General features: G+C 45.4%; 1 long non-coding RNA gene across 1 annotated transcript; it reads right to left on the bottom strand.

Annotated features, from left to right (window-relative positions):
* Positions 1–10455: 10455 nt before the first annotated feature.
* On the bottom strand, positions 10456–15024 carry LOC128340222 (uncharacterized). The gene is made up of 2 exons (XR_008313527.1): positions 14903–15024; positions 10456–10793 (listed from the first exon to the last, which is right to left on the bottom strand). It is a non-coding gene; the product is annotated as an uncharacterized LOC128340222 (long non-coding RNA).
* Between the last annotated feature and the right edge of the window lie 8831 nt (positions 15025–23855).

The raw sequence follows: 23855 nt of genomic DNA, 5'->3' as shown, positions 1-23855 counted from the left end.
CTGTAAGATATTCCCCTCAGGGGATGGAGGCGCTCTGGGAAGAGCAAAAGGTTTCAAGTTTCCTCTCTGTCTTATCCAAGAGAGGGCTGAGAGAGATTCCTGCCTGAAACCTTGGAGAAGCCGCTGCCAGTCTGTGTAGACAATACTGAGCTAGATGGACCAATGGTCTGACACTGTAGAAGTCAGCTTCCTATGTTCCTATGATCCCGTTTAGAAGGTATGCCTGAATTATTGCACATATATTGGCCAATATCCAGCCTAATGAAGCACTGGTGCATAGGGATGTGTACAGAACGGGGAGGGGGTGGCTCAAAGGGGAGGAGGGGAAGACTTTAAGGGTGGGAGAGGGTGCACTTGCCCCTCCCCGTGGTTTTCCCCTGCCGGCGCTGGAGTCCTGTAAAACCTTTCAGGGCAGCAGTGTACCTCCCTACTGCCCCTTCTCCTCTTCGGGCGGAAGTGGCCGGAAGTACCAGGCGAGCGTGTGCACGTCAGGGGCATGCACGAATGCCACGATCATACATGAGCCTGTCTGGGGAGGAAGTGAGGGGAGGGGTATGTGCACCCTCCCCCACCAAACATTCAAACCGGCCAGTGTTCGAACCTGTTCAGAGGCCCCTAAAAGGGCCTCCAAACAGGTTTGTGCACATCCCTTGTGCACACTGTGTTGGAGGGACAATTTATATCAATCTCCCCTTCCCTCGGAAGTCCACTGTGGCTCCCAGTTCAGAAGGCTGCTGCAAGGATGCTTGTGGGCACTAGGAACATAGGAAACTGCCATATACTGAGTCAGACCATTGGTCTATCTAGCTCAGTATTATCTTCACAGACTGGCAGCGGCTTCTCCAAGGTTGCAGGCAGGAATCTCTCTCAGCCCTATCTTGGAGATGCCAGGGAGGGAACTTGAAACCTTCTGCTCTTCCCAGAGCAGCTTCATCCCCTGAGGGGAATATCTTGCAGTGCTCACACATCAAGTCTCCCATTCATATGCAACCAGGGCGGACCTTGCTTAGCTATGGGGACAAGTCATGCTTGCTACCACAAGACCAGCTCTCCTCTCCACTAGTCACTACACATGTATCACACCTATCCTGCAACAGCTTCATTGGCTGCCAGTTTGCTTCTGGGCCAGATTCAAAGGCCTGTTTTTGACGTGTAAAGCCTGACACGGTTTGGGACCACGGTACCCTTTGGACTAAGCCACTTAATGGCGCAGTGGCGAAATGACTTGATTATCAAGCCAGAGATTGCCGGTTTGAATCCCTGCTGGTATGTTTCCCAGACTACGGGAAACACCTATATCAGGCAGCAGCAATATAGGAAGATGCTGAAAGATATCTCATAAAGCATGAAAGGAGGCAATGGTAAACAGAGGCGCACTAACCCCCGGACCTTGGGTCCCTGGTCTGTGGCCTCCAAGCTCCTGGGGATTCCAAATGGCTGGAGACCCTCCTACAGCCACCACACGCCTGCCCACCACGCCGCAGCTAAACTACGTGCCTTAAAAAAAAATTCACCACATGGCCGAGGGGTGGCTGTGGGAGGGGTGAGCCGAATAGTCGATCTCCTCCCCCCCAGCAGCAACAGTGGCGATGGGGGGAATGACTACTGTGCTCATCCTCACTGCCCCGTGGTTTCTGTGAACTGTGAGGCACGCCTGTGCAGTTCAGAAAAAGATTGTCGCAAGCCTGTGATGTCACAGACTTGCAGCGATCTTTTTCTGAACTGCTCAGGCATGTGTTGCAGTTCACAGCAGCTGCTGGGCAGAGGGGCCAGGGTTCGCTTCCCCCATTGCCGCCGCAGAGGGGGAGGAGGAGATTGACTACTCCGTTCGAAACCCACCCCCCACTGCCTCCTCTTGGCCGCGAAACGGCTGTGAAACAGCACAGAGGTTAGCCGCAGCAGGAGGTCCCCCAAAAGTAGGTTTGGGGAGCCTCACGGTGGGGGAAGCACCTGATGGGGGTGCCTCGCGGAAGGGCTGGCTTTGCACCAAAATCATCTAGGTGCACCACTGATGGCAAACCCCTCCTGTATTCTACCAAAGACAACCACAGGACTCTGTGGTCACCAGGAGTCGAAACCAACTCGACCGCATACTTTACCTTTACCTTTACCTTTTGGACTCACTCACCCATATGAATCTGCCATGGCAGGGGCGTAGCAAGGTTGGAGTGGGCCCAGAGACAAGACTTTAAAATGCCCCCCCTCACTGAAGCTCAGCTCATGGAGTAAAGAAATCTTAAGTGAGGCTGAATAGTGGTAACAACAAGGGTTTTGTAAATTGTGGACGAAGCAAGTCATTTAATGGTACTAGAGAAAGACATGCTGTTCTGGTAGCTCCAGGTCTTAACACTCACATCAATTTCGGAGGATGAATACAACTGAAGGAAGCTCGGGTAGGTGCGTGGCTGGGGGAGTCAGTCATGTGACGCCTCTGGGGGGCCCCCCAAGGCAGTGGGCCCACAGACAACTTTCTCCCCTTGCCCTGTTATACTTACGCCCCTGTGCCACGGCCCTCAGATCATCCAATCAAACACTCAAAGGGGCTTCCTCAGACTCCCTCTTTGCTTAGTTTTAAAACAAACTTAAACATCTTCCTTTTTAAAATCAGCTTTTAAGGACTGGCTGTGACGGTCATCTAGTTTTAATCCTGGGTGATGTTCTGTTTGACTTATGTTATCTGCTCTCTTTTATTTGTTTTAGGATGATTTGTTGAGCTTGTTCTCAGGACCAACACTATCTGGGCAGGGCAGTGCTAGCCTGGTAGGGCTGGTTGCAGGAACTGCCAGGATCGCTCTCAATCCCAGCACTCTTCCGCCAAATAGCCCAGGTTTGAAATCCAGGCTAAAAGTGATGTAGGAGGATGTGCACCTGCCTCCTCCCTCACTGCTCAGTCTTGTGCATCTTTGAGGCTCGAAGGATGACTGCTGGGAGCAGCGGCCATAGAGCCCCGACTGCAGTGCAGCCAGAGAGAGGGACCCTGCTGCACTGCAGCAGGCTGCCTCTCCACTGTCTGTGCAGGACTTCTGTGCATGTAGGACTTCCTACTCCTGATTCCACCTTGGGCAGCTGCTGCAGCGTCATTTGTGTGGGCGTGGGTGTGGCAGCACACCAAAAGAACTCCACTCCTGTCAGGGAAGGTAGGTAGGATCCTGCCTTCCTCCTCAGCCCTTCCCAGCCCAAGCCCCATGGGTCGTGGGAACGGCCTCGTTGTATTTTATTGGCTATTACTCTTCTATTCTTTTATCATGGACTTTATGTGTTTGTGCTTTTATTGTAAGCTGCCCCAAGAAGCAGTATGCTGGAGAGGCAAGATATACAGTACATATTTTAAATAAACAAATAAATAAATGTCAGCCCTTGTGTTCTTGATGCAAGAGTATTTGAGGAACTTGTCTATAAGTTTAGTCTTGAAAGTTACTCTTTTGTAGGGATGTGCGAAACGTTTTGGATACAAAACGTTTTGTACCCAAAACAGCCTGTTTCGGGTGTTTTGTAAACAAAACAAAACACCCATTTTCCAGATCCAAAAGTTTTGTATACAAAACAAAACGTCCCTGTTTCAGCTACAAAATGTTTTGTTGTTTCGGACCTCCATTTTGTGGTGATCTCTGAGTCAGTCTCCATTTTGTGTTTGACAGCTCTTTGAATTTCCCACCCTTCCAGCCTTCTGATCGGTGACCTAAATCATGGGCTGACCTGCTGACAATTCCCTCCTTGTTCCGCATTGGCTCTTTTGCTTCTTCCCACTCTTAACTGACCCCATATTGGCCAGGGGAAGGGTTGCTAACCCATGGGGTGCTGGGTTCTGTTGTTTCTGTGGTGTCCTGAGTGTAGATTCTCTGGTAGCATATGAGAGTGGATTCTTGTTTTTCATTGAAAATCTCATATGCTACCAGAGAATCTACAATGAACACCTCAGAAACACAAAACCCAGTACCCCAAGGGCTTGTGGGTATGGGGGTGGTTGGCACCCTATGTGCACTACACAACCCCTCGCTCTGGGAAACCCCAGTGCCCCCCAAGTGGAATTATGGGGCTGCCGAAACCTCCATTATTCCCTATGGGAGAAATCTTAAAACACACGTAAACTTCAACAATTCACAAAAGATCAGCCCTTTGCCCAATGGAGAAGAGAACTGGTCTTGTGGTTGAGCATGACTTGTCTCCATAGCTAAGCAGGATCTGCCCTGGTTGCATATGAATGGGAGACTTGATGTGTGAGCACTGCAAGATATTCCCCTCAGGGGATGAAGCTGCTCTGGGAAGAGCAGAAGGTTTCAAGTTCCCTCCCTGGCTTCTCCAAGATAGGGCTGAGAGAGATTCCTGCCTGCAACCTTGGAGAAGCCGCTGCCAGTCTGTGAAGACAATACTGAGCTAGATAGACCAATGGTCTGACTCAGTATATGGCAGTTTCCTGTGTTCCTAAATCTTTTGAGATAATTCTGGAAGTTTCCTTGCCCCCATTGGTCACTACCACCCACCACACTCCACTCTGGGTCATCCCTTTCCCCTTGATTTGAAGCGATACATTTGCTGGAATCCCCATTATTCCCTATGGGAAAATTCTTAAAGATGTATAAACTTAAAAAATTCACAAAAAATCAGCGCTTTGCCTAATTCCTTTGAAATCTGGGTGGTAGCTTCCACCCATTGGACACTACCACCACCCACTCTTTTTGCCCTGGAACCCTTTTTTAAAATCCAAATCGATTCGGATTTGGATTCGGAAAATTCGGCTACAAAACAAAACAGGGCTGATTCAGATTCAGAAAATTTGGGTACAAAACAAAATGGGGCTGTTTCGATTTGGATATAAATCGAAACACGAAAATTCCAAAATGCACACCCCTACTCTTTTGGCCTAAAACCATCACCTTCAACCTTTGGCCATTGTGACTGGGGATGATGGGAGTTGTAATGAAAAAACAAAAAACAAGTTACCCAAAACAGATATAGTGCGATAAGAAAGAGCTGTCTACCTTCTCTGTTATTCAGCATCTGTAATCTGGCTATCCTGTATCAAATCAAATCTTGTTGCAAATTCAGAAGTGCCGAAGGTGCTCTCCATGAAGTTGAAATATTAAATAGTGCAAACAAAGGAACAGTTTCTTCCCTTGCAGTTCCAACGCCAGAGGTTGTGCAGATTTTGTTAATAAAGTAGCTGGTCATCTGCAGTGAGGACAATCTGTACTGGCAAGTTCAGTCGTAATGCACCCATTGTTGGAGATGCAGCTCCTGATGGCATCAACTCTTAGCACTAGCAACCCTATCGGTCACTGGGGCACTAGGGGTGGAGATAGTGAGCAAGGGAATCCTCTCTCTACTTTACCTTTGTTCGACTGATAGTCTCAGGTTTCATTCTCTCACCTGAGAGAGAGACATCCTTCTTCTCCCTCTCCCCACTTCCTGTATGAAGCTAGCCATGATGCATGATAGGTCTTAATCTATCTCTGATGGGTTTCCCCAAACAAACAAACAATCAAACAAACAAAACAAACAAATGGATTTCCTAAATAAACTACCCCATGTCTCCAGACAACATAGGTGGTATATAAATTTAGCACTAAACAAACAAACAAACAAACAAACAAATAAACAAACATTAATGAGCAGTGCTCCCTTATTTGTGCACTTCTGCTGTACTTGGGGCAGAGAAAGAAATCTCCTCTCCTGAGCTCTCTAGCACCTAGCCGCTTGGTTGTGTCTCCCTGAAGTGTACCCATCTCCTCTTTGGGAACTTGTGATGTTTAGGTGATATGCAGAAACAGTCTGGTTTAGGCTTGTGCATTTTGATTCGGGTACAAAATGTTTTGTGCCTGAAAATGGCAATTTTGGAGGTTTTGTAACCAAAACAAAATCAAGAATGAAAAAACAGAGATTTTTGTTTCCAAATCGAAATGACTGTGTTTCAGACAGAATGCTTTGTTCTTCAAAAAAGCATTGCAATACAAAATGACTTCTCTGACTCTCTCCACTCCAGCTGAGGCGCTGAGTGATTAGCAGAAGATAAGATATGCAAAAAGCTGTTGAGCATGAATGGTTTTGTTAAGTGTTGCATTCAGTGTGATTGAAATGCAAACTGACCTTGCAAAGAGATTTGGAAGATAGCATTTTGAGACAGAAATACCCAAATATCTTTGGGAGCTCAATGCAATTCCAAAGCTCTTGCTAAAAGCCATGGTATAAATTGTGTGGAGAAGCTTTTCGAGAAGCTGGTTAGGAAAGTTCTGAAATTACACAGGTTTAGTTTAGAAAGAATCTCTCGACTTGTTTAGGGCTCTTTTGAAGAGCTATTTTGTTTTTCCTTCTGATTTTTATGAGTTATAGTGGTGTCTAAGTTTTGTTGCCCAAGTTGAGCAGTCTAATGTAATTTAGGCCACAATGTAATTTGGTGGGACAGGATGTCTAAGCCAGTGGTTCACAACTTTTGCCATTGCAGGGACAGGTCATCCGCATGGGACTACAGGAGACAAAAGGAGGGGGTGGAGAATACCCCTGCAATCTGTTGACATCCCCAGGAATCTTAGTTCCTTCTCTCTTTCTTGTAACCATGATCCATAGTTTTGCACTTTATTAAATGCAGTGATGATAAATCTCAACAATTCTGAACAGTAGGCTGATTTGTTTGGGCTACAGCTCACTCCACTTCAGTTAAATAAACATTTGAAGCTGTTCCATAGTACCAAGGCAGTTCATTCGTCTATCTTGCTATCTTGCTATTAGGGATGTGCGTTTCGTTCCAGATACAAAATGTTTTGTGCACAAAACAGGCCATTTCGGCTGTTTTGTAGCCAAAACAAAACTCCCAATGCTCAAAACAGAAAATTTTGTAGCCAAAACAAAACGTACCTGTTTTGGATAAAAAACGTTTTGTTGTTTCTGCTGTTTTGGAACTCCATTTTGCAATCGCAAAAAGTCTTTCTCCTTCAGTCTCCATTTTGATTTTTGACATCTGTTTGAATTTCCAGCCGTTCCAGCCCGCAGATTGGCCAGCGAAAGCATGGGCTGATCTGCTGGCAATTGCCTCCTTATTCCTTTTAAGCAAATTTAAGGGTAAATTTTACCCTCATTGGCTAGTGGGGCAGTGTGCATTTAACCTCATTGGCCAGTGGGGCAGTGTGCATTTCATTGTTGTTGTTTCACACTGTTGTGGGCAGATCGGGAGGGATATGGATGTGCATGACCATTGGAAATCTGCCTGATTTTTTCCAAAGCGCTGCTGTTGTTGATGTGTGATGTTGATGTTATTTGTGGTGGATTTGGGGCAGAAAGGGGGCTTTGGGGGCAGAAGAGTGGTTCAGGTGGTGGTGCCCCAATGGGTGCCTGCTGCCACCCAGATTCCAAAAGAATTGGGAAAAGGGCTGATTTTTAAAGAATTTCTGAAGTTGACATGTCTTTGGGGCACATTTGGAACAGAAATAGGGCCAGAGGGGCAAAACAGTGGGCTGGGTGGCAGTGCCCCAAGGGGTGCCTGCCACAACCCAGATTCCAAAGGAATAGGGCAAAGGGCTGATTTCTTAGGAATTGTTGTTTATGCTTCTTTAAGTTTTTTTCCTCCTAGGGAATAATGAAGGTTTCAGCAGACCCATAACTCCACCTGGGGGGCACTAGGGTGGCCGGGAGCAAGTGGTGGTGTAATGCACATAGGGTGCCAACCACCCCCATGGGTTGCTAACCCATGGGGTGCTGGGTTCTGTTGTTTCTCAGGTGTTCTGAGTATAAATTCTCTGGTAGCATATGAGATTTTCAATGACAAACCATGAATCCACTCTCATTTGTTACCAGAGAATCTGAATCTACACTCAAAACATCTCAGAAGCAACAGAACCCAGTACCCCATGGGTTAGCAACCCATGGGAGTGGTTGACACCCTGTGTGCTCTACACCACCACTCACTCTGGGCCACCCTGGTGCCCCCCAAGTGCAGCTATGGGGCAGGAATTATGGAGGTCCATCATTCCCTATGGGGAAGAACTTTACAGACACACAAACTCTATTACATCTTTAAAAATCAGCCTTCTGCCCAATTCCTTTGAAATAATTCTGGCAGCTTCCTTGCCCCCACTGGGCACTACCACCCACCCAACTCTGCTCTGGGCCACCCCTTTTCCCCTGACATGTAGCTATACTTTTGCTGAAACCTCCATTCTTCCCTATGGGAAAAATCCTATACTTCAAAAATTCACCAAAAATCAGCCCTTTCCCAAATTCCTCTGAAATTTGGGTGGTAGTTTCCACCCATTGGGCACTACCACCCCCACCCACTAGTTTTTCCCCGGGGCCATTTTTAAAAAATCTAAAACATTTCAGATTTGGATTTTGCAATTTCGAACAAAGAACAAAATGGGGGTGTTTCGGATTCGGGCCAGAAACAGAACAGAAGAAAAAAACGCCCAACCCTACTTGCTACCACGAATGACCTGTGGTCACTGTTCCATGGGGAGGGAGTGTTTTTATTGAAAGATTGCTTGAATCCACACATTGGTTGTGCTGCTGTGCTAGTGCAACATGGACAGGCTCACACCCTCTGAAAAATTCTCAAGTAACTGTGCCAAAAAATTAAGTGTCATTGTTGTCCATCATTCTCTTCACTCTTTCAACTTGTTTATGTGGGGCTTCAGGGGCAAAACAGTGCGTTGGGTGGCAGTGCCCCAAGGGTGGTGCACCCAGATTCCAAATAGGGCAAAGAGCTGGTTTCTTAGATATTTTTGAGGTTCACGTGTCTTTAAGATTTCCCCCCCCATAGGGAATAATGGAGGTTTCAGCAGACCCATAACTCCACCTGGGGGGCACGGGGATGGCCTGAAGCAAGTGGTGGTGTAGTGCACAGAGGGTGTCCACCCCCACCCCCGGATTGCTAACCCATTGGGGTACTGGGCTTTGTTGTTTCTGCGGTGTTGAGTTTAGAATCTTTGGTAGCAAATGAGATTTTTAATGAAAAACCATGAATCCACTCTCATATGCTACTAGAGAATCTACTCTCAGAACACCTCTAGAACAACAAAACCTTGTACGTCATGGGTTGGCAACCCATGTGGGTGGTTGGCACCCTATGTGCACTACACCGCCACTTGCTCTGGGCCACCCCAGTGCCCCTTAAGTGGAGTTATGGGACTGCAGAAACCTCCATTATAACTACGAGGAAAATCTGAATGACGCGTATCTTCATTAATTCTTTAAAAATCAGCCCTTTGCCAAATTCCTCTGAAAAAATTGTGGTAGCTTCCTTGTACCAACTGGGTACTACCACCATCCACACTCCACTCTGGGCCACCCCTCCCCCTACCATGTGAAGCTATACTTTTCCTGAAACCTCCATCTCACCCTATGGGGAAAATCTGAAAGACGCGCAAATTTCAAAAATTCACGAAAAATCAGCAGTTTGCCCAATTCCTTTGAAATTTTTGTGGTAGCTTCCACTCATTGGGCCCTATAACTCCCACCCACTCTTTTAACCATGTGACCCATTTTTAAATCTGAATTAATTCAGATTCAGATTGGGATTAATTCGGATACAAAATAAAACTGGGGTGACTCGGAAGGCTTAATTTTGGACAAAATACAAAATGGGGTTGTTTTGGATTTGGTACAAATCAAAACAGAAAAAATATAAAACGTGCAACCCTAGTCTGGCTGAGTTCAGTAATCATGTCTGTTTGTAAGGTGCTTTGGGATCCCTGGATGGCCTTGTGTTCTAGTTCATAAACTATACTCACGGTGGTGATTGATTTAGTTAAGCTAGTCTTGCATAAAACAATGTCCTTTTTTGACTTATGAAATAAGAGAAACCTCTGTCTGGAAATGAAGGCGACAGATAATAGTGAGATACAGTATCAAATCACAGTAATGTTTTTTCTTTGGTTGAAGACCAAAGGAGTGGTTGATCCAAAGAAAACTACTTAGCAGATTCAAGCAGCTGAAGGGGGGGGAGGGACCCTACATTTACTTGTTAATGTCTAATAGTCTCAAATTTCTGCAGTACAAAGGAAAGTATTTGAACAGCTTAAAAGTTTTATGCTTAAAATAACATTCAATAAAAAAATGCATTTTTGTGAGACTCGTTAAGAAACCACATAGTTCAAGGCGGGAATTCCGGGAAAACCCCTAGGGTGGCTACGTTTCTTTGAGAAAGGAATGGGGCAGAGGTAAAGAAAGGTCTTTCCCCTGCTAAGGAAGCAGGCTGCAGTCCAGGATGGTGGACGGGTGGAGGTCTTTCACCCTGAGAAATTACCACACCTTGCTCCCAGAAACCAAGGAAGTTTCATCACAAGAACTAAGAAGAAGCTGGCTGGATCAGACCAAAGATCCATCTAGTCCAGCATCTTGTTACCAGTTGCTCTGGAAAGCCCACAAGTAGGAGATGAAGGCAATACCCCTCTCCCACTATTGCTCCCCAGCAGCTGTTATTCAGAGACATGATGCCTCTGAATCTGGAGGCAGAATATAGCCATCATGTTGAGTAGTAATTGGCAGAGTTATTTATTTATTTACTGCCGATATTAATATATACACCAAGTTCTCAAAATAGTTTACATAGCAAAACAAAATAGAAGGGCGTGCTCTGTCCCCAGAGGGCTCACAATCTAAAGCAAAACAAACAAAAACCATAAAAGAGGCACCAGCACAGTCGCTGGAGAGACACTATGCTGGGTCAGTTGTTCTTGCCCTGCTGTATATTAGAGAACCATCAGTTGAAAATGTGCCTCTTTGCCCATTTAGTAGGGATAAAGAGGGACGTCCTCCATAAATCTGTAATCTTGGAGAGAGTGAACTTCTTAAAAACCAAAACATTCCTAAAAGAGATTGATATTTGTCAACATATTCAGTTATGTTTCAGATATTTGGCATATTGTATTTAAAATCTGATCCCATGCCAGCTTTAACAGAATATTCAGTGTGATGTACCCTCCATTGCTCAGACATATGTAGCCCCCCAAATCAACATGGATGAGCCCTATGACTTTTATTGTCTGACCATCGAAGGCCAATGCAGAGTGTGGATTTCTTCTGAGCCTAATTTGGTTTTGCAGGTGAATCAGCAAATGGATAGGGATGTGCAAACTGGTTTTGGGGTTCAGTCGTTCAGTTCAGGGGTTTGAGGTCAAACTGAAACACACACACCCCGTTCCATCTGGACTGGAACTAAACCCCCCACACCAGTTCACAATTAAAATAATAATAATTAAAAATTTAGTACCTCCTAGTTCTAAAGGCTGCGAGGTGTGTGTGTGTGTGTGTGTGTGTGTGTGTGTGTGTGTGTGTGTGTCCGTGAAGGTTCCCCCTCCCCCTGCTGGCCTCATTTATCACTGCCACGGCCCGTAAAATAATACTTTTTGGTCCATTCGGGCCTCTGTTATTCGGTGTGGTGGCCATTTTGCCTGCTGCCGTGCATGCTAAAATGGCCTCTGCGAGGCCTGGCATGGCCCAGGGCCTCATAGAGGTCATTTCTGCATGCATGGTGGCCTTTTTTAAAAAATTAAAACATGGCCACCACACCGGCCTATATTTAAAAAAATTATTATTATTATTATTATCATTATCATCATCATCATCATTATTATTATTAATAAACATACCCCCTCCGGGGGCTCTCCAAAGTGGTGGGAGGGGTCCACAGAGGTTCCCCCTCCCCCACTGGCCTCCTGGGGAGTTAAAACTTGCCTGGTTTGGGCATCTTTGGCCCTTTCCAGGAGTATTCCCTGGTGCAGTGGCAATTTTGGAGGCTGCTGCACCTGCGCAGTAGGACCCTGTGTGGCCTGGGTCATGACCAGGAGGCCAGTGGGGGGAGGGGGAATCTCTGTGGACCCTCACCACCACCTTGGAGAATCCCCCAGAGGTGATACGTTTCTATATCTATATCTATATCTATATCTATATCTATATTTATATCTATATCTATATCTATATCTATATCTATATATCTCATAGAACACCCCCCCCCTCCGGATTGGATCAAACTTGGTGGGTTCAAAGGGGGCGAAAACTGAACTGGCCCGGTTCAGTTTGAGTTCGGTTCAAACTCGAACCGAACTGAGCCATGTGGTTTTGTGCACATCCCTAATGCTTGGCTGCATTTATGCACCCCTGGAAGGCATGCAGCTCCCAGCAACGGCATAGCAGCAAACCCACTTAGGGATCCCGCTGCTTATTCAGGGTTAAAGGTGCAAGGGTGCCTTTAATCTGGGCTTAGTGCTCATGTGTCTACGCCATGCGGCACTGACACACAAGCAGGCTTCCAGCCAGTGCTGAGGGGATCCTCACAATGCACTGTGCACTCATGTGGTGCATTATGGGATTTCCAGAGGCTGGGATGATGCATCCTGGACCCTGGCCCTCCATGCTGCCTGGGGCAGTGGAGAATCAATCTACGCACCTAGCTCCCTCCATGGATAATCTGAGAGGAAGGTAAGATTACTGAACCTTCCACCCTGCCTGTCCGCCAAGCCCTTCTCCCGATCGTGAGAAAGGGCTTAGTAGTTTTAAAATACCCAGTTCAAAAAGAGAAATGTGGAGTTAGGCTTGCAAGAAGCTTCTGTGGCTTCCTGGCCAAGTCCAGTCCCAGCAACAACTAAAATCTAGGGAAGTGCCTTTTAAGGGATGGCACCAAGCTGCCCATAAAGAGAATAGTGCTGTCCTTTGATTGGGGGGCAGGATAAAGGGCCACATATGTCAACAGAGAGTATGGGGAAATGTATGTTTTGCTGCTGTTTTTAGAATTAAGTAGTTTAACAACTTTAACAACTTCTTGGGGTGTCTAGAGATAGTCATATAACAACTTTAAGCTGCCAAGCTTTTTGTATTGTGGGCAGCAAAAACACAAAAACACAACCCCTCAGGTCAGTGGCTACGGGTGCTGAGACAGAGCATAAACAATTAAACAGCGGCAAGAGTGACGACTTATGCCTTACCTTACCCATATTAATGAAACCACTAGTCTTAGAAAACTGGCTAGGTGTGGGACTGAGGGGGGTGGTCCAGGTCAGAGATAGCATTGCATTGCTGTCAAAATGCTTATCTTCATGTTTAAAACTATCAATATATGTTTTAATGTATCCATTGTTTTTATTACTATTGCTTTTTTTTAAACTAATATTGCTTTTAAAAAAAATTGTAACCTGCTTTGAAAACTCAGGATGAAAAGCAGGAAATAAAATCTAATAAACTAAATAAAATCAGAACTGACTAAAAAAGATGTATCCATAAATAACGTCTCTCCAGATATCCTCTCTACTGCACTTTCCCTCTTTTAAAAGTCTGTCTAGTCTAGGTAGCAGATCCAGCCTCTGTTTAGCTCTGTCCTCAGCTAACATTTCCTCATCAGGGTCTCTGATATTTTATTATCTATCCCTTTTACAAATGTTATGACAGCACAGATTTGGATGACCAATTGCATGAGGTTAAGCTGCACCTCTCCTGTACGTTCCAATGCTTAGGCATCTGTCTGCCAGCTGGCTTTTGCGACCAGCGGAACTGCTTTTGTTTCAAGACTGATGACAAACATATTAGTTCTTAAAATTGTACAGTTTTTACTACCCACTAATGTTTGAAATATGATGGAGACATATTCTCCAACTAAGTTGGTGGATGCTTGACTTCCTTTTGTGCTTGTTCCAAGCTGCCCATATGTCCCTCACACACAGTATATGGTGCTAGCAGCATGTCTAGTGTGTATGCAGGGCAGTGAATCATGAGTTTCTTATTGTTCCTGACATAGAGCTCATTCAAAATGGTGGTCTCTGATTATGTATGTGTCTCACTATAATAGTGTCCTATTAGCTATTTATGTATGTGTCTCACTATAATAGTGTCCCAATAGCTACCTAGCTATTGCAGTTGTAGTCATTAACTGGGGGGAAAATGAACATGACACTATGAGCTACAAAAATAGCACCATTGGCATACCGTTGGCATAAAGCAATTATGTTGCTCTCAGCTCTCCAATAGGCACAAATCAACAATATATTAATCAGTCTGTTCTCTAATTGCAAGCATAGGCTGGTGCCCTTCTGACCGCTGGACTATGAATATTTAAGCATCTTCAGCTGCAAGTGAGAATGCAGAACATCGCACCACCACCCCAAAAATTCCAAACCAAAAGGAAGGTGACAGATAGACCTGGATGCCTTTGCTGCAGTGAGCAAATGCTGAGTGAATGTGCTCAGAAAATGCTCCCAACTGAGGTTGATGGGGAATACAGATTCGATTATTGGTTCAAAAGGACTCACTAAGGGTACTCACACGACCGACACACAGGCAAGCAGGCAGAGGGGAAGGCAGGGCCCAACTCACCTTTCCCCAGATGACAGTGTGCCTCATCTTCTGGTGTGCTGCTGCATGCCCACATGATCCACACTGCCTGGAGCAATGAAGCTCTCCAAAGGCCCAGATGGTGCGTCCCGGCTTCTGGGTATTCCACAATGCACCAAATGGCAAACACGGTGCATTGGGGGATCCCCCCATGAGATGGGGACTCTAGGCACCCATCTCTGTGTGCACTCAGGCTGCAAGCAGCCAGAGCTTGCGCATGATCCTGGCAGCCAGGTTAAGGTCATTCTTGTGACCTTAACCTCGGCTAAAGGCTCGGCTTAGAAGTTGGGTTTGGCTGGGGCAAGAGCATCAGAATCCACAGGGATCCCGGTGCTCCACATGAGCAGCCTTACTGATTCATTGTCTTGATACATGTATACAGATGACTCATTGTGTCATGTCAGTGAAGAAGATCTGCACATGGGTAGTAAGGCCTATTGCATGAGGGAGCCACAGAAACACAACTTCACAACCAGAATGTCAGACTCCCAGGAGATGAGGTGGGCTCCTAGCTCTTCTTGAACTCCAGAATGACTGGAGCACCCCGCAAAAGGTCAGCCTTAGGAACAGCCAGGGGAAGAGGTTAGCTTGTCACCTGAGTCCTCCTCGTGGCTTGCTACTTTCAGCCAGTTCCCTCTCCTGGAGGGCTCCCATACGCAGAAGCAGCCCTCATGATCAGCTGCCTTGTCTTTGAATACCCCAGTGCAGAGCTGACAGGGCTTAAAACCAACTTCCGGCCCCGCCCCCTTCCTGACCTGGCTTCCTGTTTCCTGCCACACTCAACCTAGCTGTCTCCCTGGAGCTGTTTCCTACAGCTCTCCCTGCCTCGCCCTCTCAACCCCACTGGGATCCAACCAGCCTGGACCCTTCTCATCCCCACTGCCCCCTAAAGGGAACGAAAGCCTCAGAGAAGGGATGCCATGCCCTTCTACAGACTCCACGGGGCCACCCAAGTGACCAGGTAATCCCAACACAGAGCCTCCAAAATCTGAAAAGGATTTCATAGCCAGCGTATCTGGCCACAGAATGTAGGTTCCCTTTTCCAGAATAAAATTAGGTGGCTCTGCCCATCTCTAGTGATGAATGCTTTTAATTTGGTGAAGTGGCACCATCCAGGTACCACTGCACTCCCTTTTGACACTACTGCTACTGGCCTGTATTTGCTTATCTGTGGTGAGGTCTCCCTGCTTATACTGAGCCCCCGCAATTGATCTCTGCATCTGGGGAGTTGTCTACCATCCACAACCCGTGGACACACTCAGTAGCAGCCTGCTCTGAAGTCAGAAGGAAAGAGGAAAGAGTTTTAATCTAGTTTGATTAGCCTCTTAAACATCAGGTGTCAACTTTGCTTTGAAAAACAATAGGCTCTCCTCTGGAAATTAAATCATGAACAAAAATAATGATATAGATATCATGCTAGTGCAGTTATACTGTACTATAATAAATGCCAATTGCTTTTGACATATTCTTTCCTTATCCATTTCTTTAAAAGATATGAAGGAGGTTTGGGTGAAGGGTGTTTTTTTGTTTTGTTTTTTGTTTTAAAAGCTAAACAAACCCCATCAGTTTTCTCTGAAATCTGCCTGGTTTTTGCCCTTCTGTTGACATTTATTGTTTTTAAAACTTTTTTAAAAAATGTACTGATGAATTGCCCGTTCCCATCATTTTAAGTATGAAATGTTTAAAAGTATATAATATTTCATCTGGTGCCAGCACCAGGATCACAGCCAGCACTGGTTTGACAACCAGATGACTAACACAAAGGGGTTCCCCTTATGAAAACTCTCAGATTATGTGAATTGGCACTTGCAAGTAACTCACAACATCCCCTGCGGAAGGCTGATTGTAGTCATATGTGGGGCATATGGGCAGGCACACTGAGAACCAAAGTGCCACAGACCTGTGGAAAGAATGGACTAAACAATCAAACAGGTTGTTTTATAGGACATTAGTGCACAGATCTGATTGATGGAATTAAATAAGAACAGTTCATAAAGAACAAACAATATTTTCCCACATTCTGTTCAGCATACAGATTGGGAATATTCCACCTTTGTAGTGGAATAGACAAGACAAGCTTTAGTGACATCATTTGGTAGGGGATGGAGCTACCGCTTCCATAGAATGGGATATGGGATCTTCAGTGAATGCAAACAGTAACTTTAAAGAACCTCCCAGGAAAGCCCTGAAAACCAGGATGACTCACATTTTCCTTTCAGTATGACAAATCTGAGAGATGCTGACTCCTCATTCATTGAACAGGTTAGAATTTCACAAGTGACAAAAACATGCACTCTGAGAGTCAAGGTAGGCATGTCATGTGAGACACATCATGTCACAGGAGAGGAGAGCTGGTCTTGTGGTAGCAAGCATGACTTGTCTCCATAGCTAAGCAGGGTCTGCCCTGGTTGCATCTGAATGGGAGACTTGATGTGTGAGCACTGCAAGATATTCCCCTCAGGGGATGAAGCCGCTCTGGGAAGAGCAGAAGGTTTCAAGTTCCCTCCCTGGCTTCTCCAAGACAGGGCTGAAAGAGATTCCTACCTGCAACCTTGGAGAAACCGCTGCCAGTCTGTGAAGACAATACTGAGCTAGATAGACCAATGGTCTGACTCAGTATATGGCAGCTTCCTCTGTTCCTCTGTCTCCTATTATTTTTTAAAGGCAGCAGCAAGAGTCTCCAAAATTGATCAGCGCTGTGGGGGGAGGGGAGCTCAACCCTTTCTCCATGGGCCATTTTTCTATTCCATGTCACCTCCCCAACAAGCTGCTTTCTCTCATGGGGAAAGATATTGAGTCCATGCATCCTTCAACCTGTAGGGAGACACTTCCCATGTCTCCCATCTCATGCCTTATTAGTGTCTTATAACCAGGGCTGGTCCACCCACTAGGCAGACCTAGGATGTTGCCTACGGCACCAATTCTTGGAGGGGCACCACCATCCCCATCCTGAACAGTCACCCTCTGCCAGTTAGGGTTAGGCTTAGCTGGGGCATGAGGGGCAGCGAGGAAGGTTAATATATCTTTTAAAATCTGCAAGACTGCTGTTGAGGCCCCATACCACTGCCCAGCCCCGTGAGAAATCCACATGCCAATTTCTGCCATTCACTTGGCGGCGTGGCTCATGTGTGGCACCCATTTGAGGGGTTAGCCCAGCAAACTGGGGGGGGGGGGCACCAAAGTCATACTTTGCTTATGGTGCCAAAAACCCTAGGGCCAGCCCTGCATCTAATATCATGGAACTTAGAATGTAGTACCGAGGTTGTCAGAAGGAGGGATTTGAAAGATGCCTCTTTCCCTTCCCATCCCATGATAGAGGGGCCATCTTGATTGAGATGTCTAAAAGCAGCATCACTCAAAGGGGGAAAAACTCTTTTCCCCAAACTAATGTTCATTAGTTGAACAAGGAGACCCTGGTGGCGCAGTGGTAAAACTGCCGCCCTGTAACCAGAAGGTTACAAGTTCGATCCTGACCAGGGGCTCAAGGTTGACTCAGCCTTCCATCCTTCCGAGGTCAGTAAAATGAGTACCCAGAATGTTGGGGGCAATATGCTAATCATTGTAAACCGCTTAGAGAGCTTTGGCTATAGAGCGGTATATAAATGTAAGTGCTATTTAAGGATAGATACCTGCTAAAAACACTCACCTCCTAAAAGTTCCATCTGTGAAAGCTGGTGCCAAGGACTGGAGTCCATGTTGCTACTATTAAAGTCTTCAGAGAGGACATAAACCATCTCCTACAGCTGCATGTAAGGAGGGGGAAAGTGGTTTGGTGAGACAATTCTGCATTTAGAGTTAGGGTTTATCCCATCTGTCTGGGGACTAAAATCCTGTTCTAAACAATGGCTATGGCGGAGCTTGCTGGTAGCCAAGAGGTTAATATTGAGGCAGTGGAAATCTCCCAATCCCCCTAGGTGTGAAGACTGGGTACAGGACCTGCTTGAGCTAGCGGCACATGAAAAACGGGCCCTCTTAAAACTAAATAAATCAGATAAATGGTCAGAAATCTGGGACAACTTCCTTGAACTATTCTTAGAATAGAAACCCCTCTGATCTACCCACACCTACTAGTGCAATGGTGAGTATCCCTTCGCCTCTTCCCCCCTCCCCTTCTGCTTGCTTTCTCCCTCTTGAGGTTAATTCAAGTGTTGGCCTGAAGCACTTATCCTAAATGAACAACTCTTACATAGGGAACCTGTGGGAATGAGAGCCAAATATCCTTTATCTTAGACACACACACACACACACACACACACACACACACACACACACACCCTCTCCCATCATGGGTCATCCAGAAGCCAAGTCAGGAGTCTCCATAACAGGGCCTGAAAGCCAAAAGTCTCTATCAGGTATATAAGGTTTCCCAGGCAGGGAACCACTCGGCTGTGAGCCCGGTGGTTCTGATGATCACAAAAATCGGGCTAGGATTTTCCTAGCCCGATTTTTGTGATTGTAAGAATAGCCCCAAAATCTTCTGCTCATGCCAAGCATAGGATGATGAATCTATTACTTTGGGCTTGAATCCTATCTTTTGTCAACAAGTGTATTATGTATTCAGACTTCTAGGCATTTCTCTTAAAGATTCCTCATGAACAGTAGGAGTCTAGCCTGTATTGGCTTCCAGATTCTTCAGTCTGTGCCAAGCTGGTGATGTGTATGAAATGTTCAAGTCTGAATTCAGTTCTTGGCATGCCAATGCAAATGACTCCAATGCAGTGGCAGTGGATGCACTCAACCAGTCTGGCTGAAAGGCAGCATGAGACAGACATGCCCACAGTTCCCACATGTTGAAAAGGTAGTGGGAATCAGTCTGAAGCCAGCGACAGTTATAATCCAGTCATCGTATGGTTTGACATCAAACTAATTGCAAAAGAAACTGAATACACAAATGATGTCACTGCAGAAACTCTCTCCCAGCAGTGTGTCCAAGCTCTCACCAGATGAACCACAATTGCCTTTTCACCAGCTTGAAGTTCTGCTTTTTGGTCACTGTGGTGTTGTAGAAAACGTTTGCTTCTTCTGTAAAGTGTTCACAACTTCATGGCTGCCTCATCTGGTTCAGCTCAGTACTTCATGTCCACCATTTATTTATTGATTTGATTTGATTTGATTTGATTTGATTTGATTTGATTTTTTATACCGCCCTTCCGAAAAGGCTCAGGGCGGTTGATGACCATGAACTTGTCTCAAATGATACCTGGTTTCACAAATGTGGCAGATCATTCACTCGATTGGGTTGGGGGGTCATCAGTGGACAGTGGTGCTCTATGGATTATCCAGGAGGCATTAATACTGTTGTCATGGATGGACAGATCACTATCTGGTGGAAATTGGACTGGGGTCAACCTGGTACACCTCTGCGAGCCCTGAAGGCTTATGGATCCTAATGGATTCCTGATGGCTCTGGAGGATTTTCCTGCTGAGAGGTCAATGCTCTGGTCTCCCCCTGGTATGAAGATATTAGTTGGGCCATTGACATGGTTGCACCTAAGCATCTTTCCCAAACTGCCAAGCCCAAGCAACCCCCTGGTATACAGGAGAGTTGAGGGTGATGAAACAGGCCAGTAGATGAAGCAGGTCTGAGCATCGAAGGCAAAAATAATTCAGGATGAACATGATCAAACACAGGCTACAGCCAATGTTAGGGCCTACTTTGTGGCAGTGATGGCAGCAAAGAAATCTTACTTCTCCGCCACCATTGCTCCACCACCATCTGCTCACTGTCATTCAGTGGAGATTTTTTGAGTGGTTCAGGGTCTGCTCAGTGAGGGCCCCAAAGATGATCCAATCAAACCTTTGTCAGCCTGCTGTGACCAATTTGCACTACATTTTGCAGATAAAATCATTCGAACCTGGGACAACTTGCACGTTATGTTTCTTACAGAACCAGAACTGAATGTTGCTGATGTACCATCTGGTCCTATTGGATTGGATACATCTCAGACTGTGGTGCCTGAAGAGGTGGATGGGCTGAAACCTCACACATACAAGCTCGATTCTTGCCCTTCATGATTGGTAAAGGTGGCCAGAGAGGGGCTGGGTCCATGGGTGGTAGGGGTGGTAAACGCCTCCCTGAATCAGGGGATTGTGCCCCCATGCCAAAGCAGGCTATAATTAGACCCCTCCTGAAAAAGCTCTCTTTGGACCCGACCATCTTAAACAACTTTCGGCTGGTTTCTAACCTGCCATTTCTAGGCAAAGTATTGGAGTGTGTGGTAGAACACTCTTTCAAACAATTAGAGAATGAAATTACTTGCCCACCTATAGGGAAATTAGCCTTTGGGAGGTTAAGTATCTCCCCTGCACCACAGAGTACAATTTGTAGCCACAGGAGGGTTTTGCTAAATTGTTTGGACAAATTGAGCAAAGGTCACTGAGAGTGCTGACACCAGTCTTTATAACTACCAGTCTTCATAACTGCCGCTCCAGATGTGCTCACAATTTCCTTGGGTGCAGGATATTTTTGGTGTCGGTGGGGGGGCGGGGGGGAGGCAGGGTAAAGTTAACCTTTACAACCCTCCAGTATTAATTGCTGTTTCTTATCCTTAGAAAGGGCTACAAGGGAACTTGTCCCCTGCTAACTGAGCAAAGAGGCAGCTTTTAAAAGTGGTTATTCTCTTTACTGAGCAGGGGGAGAGCAACTGGCCCTATCCATCTCCAGCACAGCATCTCTCCAGTGGCTGCTGCTGGTGTCTATCTTATGTTTCTTTTTTCGACTGTGAGCCCTTTGGGGACAGAGAGCCATTTTATTTATTTATTTTTATTGATGTAAGCTGCTTTAGGGACTTTTGTTGAAAAGCAGTATATAAATATTTGTCAAATTAGTATTTGTACCTACATTGTACAGAAAAATGCACTGCCACACACTGATAGCAAACACTGCACAGATCTAGCTGAGATAATGGAAACATTGACAAAATGATGCCAACAACACTCAGGTCAGCTTCTATATGAGCTAAGAAATTCTTTAACAACAGAAAACGTGAGTTCATAAGGCAATGTTTGATAAACCATGCAGTCCTCTCAGAACTGGAAATGTCGGTGCATATTAATTTTTTTGAAATGAATGGTGGCAAATATATTTAGGAGTTGGGCATATCTTGGCAGATCGCGGCCACTGTTGCAACCTAACCTGTTTGCAGCTCCTCCCTTTGTTTGGCAGAAAGGGATGGGAGAACAAGTGCATTTCTTTTTCTTTTCTTTTAAGTGAAATCCAAAGCTAGAGAAAGGCATGGCACCAGATTAAAACAAGTTCCTCAAAGAACAGAGGTATGGGAGGGGGCAGCTTCATGACTGTACTGGCTTACAGCACAAGTCTATGCTTATTTTTTCAGAAGTAAACGACACCGTGTTCAATGGGGCTTATGGGTAAGTGTGCGTAGATTGCACTAAGTCACTAAATGACAAATCAAGAAGTTGACAGTTTCAAATATTGTCTCTGTTATTGAATGCCTAGGTGGTCATGGGCCAGCTACTGCCTACTTTCTCAGCTTAACATACATACTTCATGGATATATAGGCGACTGTCTTATATTCATTCAGGCCATTGGTCCATCTAGCTCATTAGTCCATCTAGTATTGTCTACTCTGACTGGTAGCGGCTCTCCATAGTTTCAGACAGAGGTTTTTCCCCAGCCCAAACTGGAGATATCAGGAAATGAATCCAGCATCTTCTGCATGGAAAGCAGGTGCTCTAATACTGAGCTATGCTCCATCCCTTCTGTAATATTGGATGAATAATAGTAATTTACCTTAGAGAGTTGTTGCAAGAATTACAAGTGAAGCAAGGTAACAAATCACTAGAGCAGCTGCAAAGGGTCCATAGTATAGCTACAACTGTGGCCAGTGGCACACCTAGGTGGCATAACTGTGTGCCTAGCGGCACACTCAGCTCGGACCTAGATTGCTTCGGAGGCCCGCCCCCCCCCACTGCGAGGCCCCCCTTATTTTTATTTTTAAATATATACCTTGCCTCGCTGCTGCTCCTGCCTCCTGGGGGGCTTCCAAATGATCGGGGGGGGCTCACCAGAGCCCCACCGCTGTAATGAGTATAGTGACACAAGCATGATTGTGCAATTTTATACATTAGCATTAGAGTGCTCTTGCACAACAGTACATTGTTTGGGGCACTCACAGTAGCGCAGGTAGTGCAGAACCACCCATGATATGCTGCATATCTTGTTAGCCAAGCGGCAGAAGCCTAAAACATATCAGATAAGTGAATAAACATTAGATCTGCTCACATTATTTCTGAGAGGAGGTGCCTAATGATATAGGCTGGGATCCAAATAAATTAAGAGCCCAGAACCAGTACAGTTGATGCAGTGCTAGGCACCTAAGCCAGCTTTGGTCTTGTGCTGATCAAACAGCAGTCCCTGAAACTCAAGGGACTTTAAAAAACAGTTTGTGATATGGCGTGTGGTGGACACCTTCATTAAAAAAATAGTCATCTCGAGCAAAAGGTGTAAAATAAATTCTCTGCCTCTTGAATTAAATATCTTAGGGCTTGATTCCCCTCCCCACATCCCCAAAAGCTGAGTTGCCCCAAATATTTTCAGAATTAGCCTTTAAAACATCTTCTTAAACCATGACTTTTAACACATGTGAGTCTAGCTTATAGTACACAACCACACCCAGGATAAATGCCTCTCTTCTGTATAAAGTCAACAGGTGAGCATTAGGCAATTTTGAATGTTCAGTCAAATGCTGTGGATCCTGTCACTTTGTTGAATAAACTCCATGCCTGAATTCAGTCCACCCTAACTGGATCATAGCACGTTGTCTAAATCTCTTTTCCATCTCCTTCTTTTGTCTTTTCATGGTCATATTTCTGGTAGGTAACTGTAACCCACCTGCCTGGTTTGTTTCAAACCCTGATTAAAACATCCCAGACATAATTACTTTACCAGCATGGATCTCGTGTAAGTAGCAGTCAGCAGCAGTTAAGACACCCAGAGACCAGGTTTTAATCAGTCTTGACTGAAGGCTGAAAATGATTCACTCCTGTCAGCACTGGGCAACACAACAAACAGCTTTCCAGAAAACCACTTAAGCAGAAATATGTTGGGATGTTTCTATAGTAACAAGGGGAAAATATTTCACACACGAGTCCATCTGCTGTAACATATAGAGGAGTGATCTGGCGAAGGATCTCACTATAAATTAATCTTAATGTGCAAACTTCATTTTATGGTCTCACACACATGGGCACATGCACAAAAATGCAGAGCATGAAAGAGTGGAAACACAATGGGTCTTAGGTATGTTTTGTTAATGAAGCAAAATGTAAGATGTTCATCTAGATATGTTGCCAAATTTCATATTTCCTATCTCAGAAATACAAATTTCAGTGACTCATAATCCTCACCTCAAATGTAATGCAAACATGATTACGCCAAAGATTCTTCTCTGGTTCAGATCTTAAACATATGGCTCCCTCAAAACTGTGCTAGCTGAGTTAGATGTTTATATCAGAGATCAGCCTTGGCAGTTTTGACTAAAGGGGTTCGATCCAGTTCAGTCTAATTGAAGGATCACCTGAGAAG

Source organism: Hemicordylus capensis, chromosome 1, assembly GCF_027244095.1.
Source record: "Hemicordylus capensis ecotype Gifberg chromosome 1, rHemCap1.1.pri, whole genome shotgun sequence".
Lineage (NCBI taxonomy): Eukaryota > Metazoa > Chordata > Lepidosauria > Squamata > Cordylidae > Hemicordylus > Hemicordylus capensis.
This window is presented reverse-complemented; position numbering and strand designations above follow the sequence as displayed.